General features: G+C 41.0%; 1 long non-coding RNA gene across 1 annotated transcript; it reads left to right on the top strand.

Moving 5' to 3' along the window:
• The first annotated feature begins 3,730 nt into the window (after positions 1-3,730).
• Positions 3,731-5,248, top strand: LOC120324976. The gene is made up of 2 exons (XR_005566725.1): positions 3,731-3,768; positions 4,428-5,248. It is a non-coding gene; the product is annotated as an uncharacterized LOC120324976 (long non-coding RNA).
• Positions 5,249-6,128: the final 880 nt, after the last annotated feature.

A 6,128-nucleotide genomic window follows, 5' to 3' on the forward strand; every position in this document is an offset into this window, starting at 1 on the left:
GGAACAGTTGGTTGAAGACGTGGCACTTCATGGCACTTCAAACCATCTCATCTGTCCCCCCACGTTAACGGCTGCGACGAGAACATTGCTGGGGATTCTTCTGCTGACGGAAATTGCACATAATTCAGCAGAGGAAATCTTGCATTCACGGAGCATTAAACTACCACAGTGGGGGAAAAAAATATCCACTTTTTGCTGTAAGAATTTGACCATTCTCCAGAGATAATTTTACTAGCAATGCTGTGCACTTGCTTTTGGAAACACGCTCTGAATCTGTTTTAGACAGCACATGAGTTTTAGCCTTTTTTTTCTTAACTAGATGCTTTTTTTTGGCTTTTGTTTTTTCCGTAAAAGTGAAAAATAATTGTGCAGAAGAAACCTCATAGACTTTCTGAAATTAATTCCTCTGAAAACTATTTTAGCATTAACACTTGCCAATTGTGTATATCACAGTACCCCTAAGCAATAAAATATGAGCTTAAACATTAAAGGACAGTGACATTCATCCTCCACAAAGACAGGACCAAATCCTGCAGCCAACTTGATGATAGAAAAAAAAATTAAAAGTAAATAAAGAATACCCAGAAAATTGCTTGATCCTTTGTTACATTTCCAGTATATGGAGAACTACACAAACTGCCAGTAGCAGAGTGCTCAGAGTACATAAAGGAGTGTGATTTCACCATTTTGTTAAGCATTGGCTTTACGAGATTTTCATGTCTTGTATTTCTTTAAAAATATTCACGTGTGAGATTGAAAAAAGTGTTTCTTTCAAAAACAGCTCTAGAAACAAACCCAGAAATAGGGGGAGAGGGGTGAAAGAGCAGCAATCACACCTACAAGAATGGTCTGAATAAATAAAGTCACCTCCTGCCCACCCATCCTGGCACCTGATGGGAAGGAATTTTGGAAATGCTTAGGAACAAGCTAGCACTACATTTTAGATATGACTTTTTCATCTCTACATCTACAGGACTTTAAATTGTTTCATGTCTAGCTGGCTTGGAGGGGGGAGCACACACACAACTGGCTTATAATTTTTTAATTATTTTTACTGTTTTTAAATGTTTATTTCCTTTTTATTTGTTTGTTTTTCTGGGGCTTTATTTCTGAGGACATTCAAAACAAGAGACAGCAACTCCATCTTCTCATTCTACCTTGCCAAAGCCCTCAGTCTCTGATCACACCCATTAGAATCTCACTGGAGCCAACAGGACATTTTGTGACAGCTCGACCAGTTGTTTAAGGAAAGAGAGTGTGATGGAGCAAAGCTAAATGGACACACCTGGGACACTTCTGACACTCCTCAGCAGGGCTAATATTGATTTGTTATCTTTGCCCAGGTAAGTGCTGCCCAAACACATTACCTAGGGTGTGTAGTTCCAATCCAAATGACAAAAAAGAGATGTGCAGGTTTTTTTCCACTTACAGCAACGTGAAAAGACACAGAGGAGGAAGAGACATCCACGCTAAGCTACAGAGTAATAACCTCAAAAACCTCAAATCACTTTATCCTAAAGTTTGGTTTCAGAACAAAACTCTTGAAGAGAATCTTACACCCTCCCATATAAAGACAGCAGCTCAAAGCTGCAAAGGGTTTTACTCAGGGGAAGGGAATATAATCTTCAATGGATGATAAAAGGATATATTTGGACTATTCTCACATGCACAGGGGTAGCTAATTATATTTCAGCAGGTTATCATAGAAATAAATGTGCACAATTCTGTACAAGGACACTCTAAATGGCTCGATTAGACCGAGAACAAGAACTTCTATTCCACACACCCTGATACACCAACTTACCACAGCACATGGCCATCCTGCTCCAATTTCACATTTAAGGGTCTGTGTTAGTGTCACAAACAGTAAGAATTTTTTGTTTTGTTTTGCCTCATAAATTATTTTGATCTAAATCCACAAATTTCATCAAGATTTCCTACAAATTCAGAATGGTGACCCACGGTAAAAATCAGACATTCAGCGGTACAGAAAAACAGCACGTGCTTATCTTACACTGTGTGAAAGTACCTATATTGCTCTAATTTTCATTAAGCTGTTAGTAGATATTTCTCCTAGCAAGCACAGGAAGCTGAAGTGAAAAAATTAATTTTATTTCAATTTTAAAAGAATTGGGAAATGATGCTCTGATTAAAAAGCTACATTACTTAAAACAGGAAAATAACTGGAAATTAGACAAGATTCCCTTTAGTGCAAACCTGCTCTGTTAAGGAATAGCAAAGAGAAAAGCCCTTCTTTGTTTGAAGGAAATAAGAATTAGTTGAAAAAACATTACAAGTGTTATGTAAACAAACCCAAGAGATTTAGAGCTTCTGTAACACAGCAAATCCATAAATTGTTTCAGAAGACACACATGTCAAAAGGCAGCAATCTACCATTCTAGAAAAGTTACACTCCAAAGTGCTACTGAAAAGGCAATAGCAAGTCACTTCAAATATAATGAAGGAATACCATCTAAAATAGCAGGATACAATTCAGTTTCATAGTTTTCTTTAATGTTTCACAGGATTTTTACTTCTCGACAAACAAACTGTAACAAAATCAAAAAACCAAAATGCCCACAACTACAGGACTTTTGGAGAGGACTAAGGACCATTAAAATTGAATGTGTATTTTATACTTTTGCCTGAGGACGTCACGATGCACATTAACAACCATATGTAGAGTCGCCCCTCCCTAAAATAATTATATTCTTTAGGTGCAAATACAGCCAAGAACACATGTAGCTGAAAATACAGTTCTCCGTTTGACAGCCCAAACTTACAGGAATATGAATAAATATTATTTTCATTTACTTAGAATGAGAAAATCTTAAAAAAAATACACCACATACCTGTAACACACACACAGGCACAGACAGAAACGTACTGAACACAAAACTCGCTGTGCACAGACAGAGGATTGCACAGAAAATGCAAATATATAAAACAAACCCCCACACAGACGTGCTGCTCCAGATCTGACTGCGCACGTGTGACTGCCCACCTCGAGCCTGAGACCACCCACAAATGGGAAAGAACAGGTAAGGAGTGGAATGTCGAGCTGCAGCCACTGTTGGTGTCACCCCTGCACAAGGAAACACATAAGTGTGACTGGAGACAGAGAGGGGAAATATTTCACTGTCAGTGCACGCCGAGAAATACAATTCGTTTCTCTCTCATGGGCTTTGGGACAATGACAATTTAATACAAGGCCAGTGGATGGAAAAGAGATAAAAACGGAACAAACTGGCCCGGCACGATCCCAGCTCTCCTCTCGAGAGCTCGGCAGCGTGAGGCTCATACGCACTTGGAACGGATCCACATTTTATTGTTTCTTCCCTCCAGGAATTCCCTGTCCGAGGCGCCCGGCGTGTTTTGGGGCAGGCGGCGTGCGGCGCTGGGCCGGGGCGGGGAGCGGTCCCTGCTGTTCCTGGCGGTGCAGGGAGAGCGGCTCCGGCGGGCAGAGTTCTCCCCAGTCCATGTGCGCCCGGGACAAACCCTCCGTGCGCCCCGCGGGGAACAGCAAAGTTCCCGTGGCCGACCCCGCGCACTCGGCACGGGCGGGGACCAAAAGCTCGCCCGGGCCCCGACCGAGGGCTCAAAGCCCCCCCCGAGCTCATGAATATGCAGCAGGGCGGGACATTTGCATCCCCCGGGACGGCACCGTCCCGACCGCCGCTTCCCTCACCTTTGAACTGCTCAGCGACGGGAAAAACAAATGATAATAATAATAATAATAACGCCAAGCGCAGCTGCCGAAGCCTCCGGGTAACTCAGCTTTTCATTGTCGTGCGAGTTGCTTTGGGGGGAAAAGGGGAGGGGGCGGGCGGGCCGGAATTTGATTATGTATATATAATATTATATATAAACCCATAAAAATTATATAATTAACTATTCAAAATTTTAAAGCCTTCTTTTCTACTTAGCTAAAAAAAAAAAAAGACGTTGCTAACAAAAGGAGCCCTCAAATCTATTCCTTAACATCATGGGTGAAACTGGGAGCAAATACAGCTACGTGTGTTCCTGTACAGATTAGAACTGCATCCTAACATATATATATATATGTTAGATATACACCCTGTGCGAATATTTGGATGTTTAGGTGTGTGTATTTAGATATAAGAAAGAGAAATAAAAGCTCCAGAACTGATCCATTTGCTCTGTAAGTGTGCAGGGATTAGAGTGGACTAACTCAGCCTCATTTAGAGCCAGCTCAGAGTTGTTCTTCTCTGTCATATGAAAGGTCCTTGATTAAACTTGTTCCAACACGGTGACCATGCTCAACTTTAGAGACACTGTTTGCACTGAAACACACTCACAGAACTCCGTGTTGAAAGAATCAGTAATTAATTAGGAATGCGTTTTTTCTCTCAAAAGCTACTACCTTTACTTAAAATTACAACTGAGCTACCATACTTATTTTCCAGGTTCAAAGTGTTTCTGCCCCTACCAGCAAAGACAGATGCAGGCTTTTTCTGGCCACAAAAAAAGAAAAAACAACCAACACTGGAAAGACAATAATTTCTTAGAATACATCTCAACTCTTAGAAAATCTTTTGTGACTGGAGCCCTAACATGATGCACATGGCAGTCTTTTAGATCAAAACCAATCAGTGCACACCCTCAAAATGCAGTAATGCCACTCACAAATGGAAACACAAATGCCCTCTCCAGATCTGTTCCACAGCATTTTACCAAGTAAATGCAGCAACAGAACCAAATTCCAAATTATAGAGGTTCAATAGACATGTTTGTGTCTGTTAACAGCAGAGAGATTCCAGTGTTATGTATTTAACATGATGTGAAGACTGGGCCTGCTTCCTACAAACATGGTATAAATACATTTAAGTTTAGGAATCAGAACCAGCACAGCAAAACTACAGCTCAGACCACTGTATAAAAGCAGGCAGTAAAAGCTTCATTACCAGCAGCATTATGCTGTCTGTATTGGTAAATGGGAACTCTGTCATCAAGATGTAGATTCCTTGTGAGCAATGGATTAAAGAGCTCTGAAATGCAGAGTAAAATTTAAGTGCTCTGTAGAAACATCAGGGACAAAATAAAATCTGTTTTTTACAAATTTTAAAATGAGAGGTACTAACCCACAGTGCTGTATTAGAACATCTTCTTTAAGTAACAGTTTGATAAACAAGAGATTTTGGGACCAAATCAGACCTTCAATATGATGTCTTTATGTATAGTTATCTGTATGACTGTATGAACTCAAAATACAGGTCCTACAAACTGATTTACATGTGCACAGGAGCAAAACATGAAAATACAAATATATTGTTTGTTCTGAGTATCTCTCCAAGTGTCTATTTATAGATTTATACCCCAAATGGCTCTTTTTCAATAGTTTTTATTCCAAAATGCTTTCAAGTCTTTGCATGTGTACGTGTTCTCTCATATAAAAATCATCCATAATGAATCCCGATACATGTGTCATTTGATATGGTCACTTTTCTGTGTTAAGTTCCCTGCAATACACTCTCCTTAAAATATGACAGCTGATCCACTTGGAAACTCACCCAAGGACAGGTGAGCTTCGTTCATACTTTCCTTCATTATCTCCTAAGATTTGATATTCAGGGGCTGAAACATGATGGTCCTTCCTTCTGTCCTGATCTGTCTCCTCTAAGCCCTCCTTTTCCTGTTCCCGTGGCTTCCACTGCCTTGTTACCTTGTCATCCATCCTGCTTTACACCCCCAAATAACACGTTTCTCCTCTCCCCCTGTGAGCCATCACTGCTTTTCTCTCAACCCTCTTCCATCCAAGCCAGCAGCTCTTCCCTGCCAGTGCTGCTGCTTGGAGAGCCAGAAATCCTGGGCTGTCCTTTGCCTGTTGATAAACAAAGCAGTGGCTTCTTCCCCTGGGGACTGAAAGTGTCCCCTCCCCCAGACTGGGGCCTGGAATTCCAACCACATTCCTGACCTTGGGTTTCACAGTTACCCATCAGTCTGGGGGAGGGGAAAAGAAAAAAGGTGAAGAGATTAGAGCAGCAAGTGAACTGGGGCTCAGTGTACCTTCATTTTCTCCAGGTGTTCTGTAGAAATAAATAAAAATAGTACTATGGAGGAAAAAAAAAAGCTCAAGCCAGGTATCAGTTTACTGAATGTTATCAGGG

The sequence above is a fragment of the Pipra filicauda genome, unplaced genomic scaffold, assembly GCF_003945595.2.
Source record: "Pipra filicauda isolate LSUMZ 115617 unplaced genomic scaffold, ASM394559v2 scaffold1277_size39051_pilon, whole genome shotgun sequence".
Taxonomy (NCBI): Eukaryota; Metazoa; Chordata; class Aves; order Passeriformes; family Pipridae; genus Pipra; species Pipra filicauda.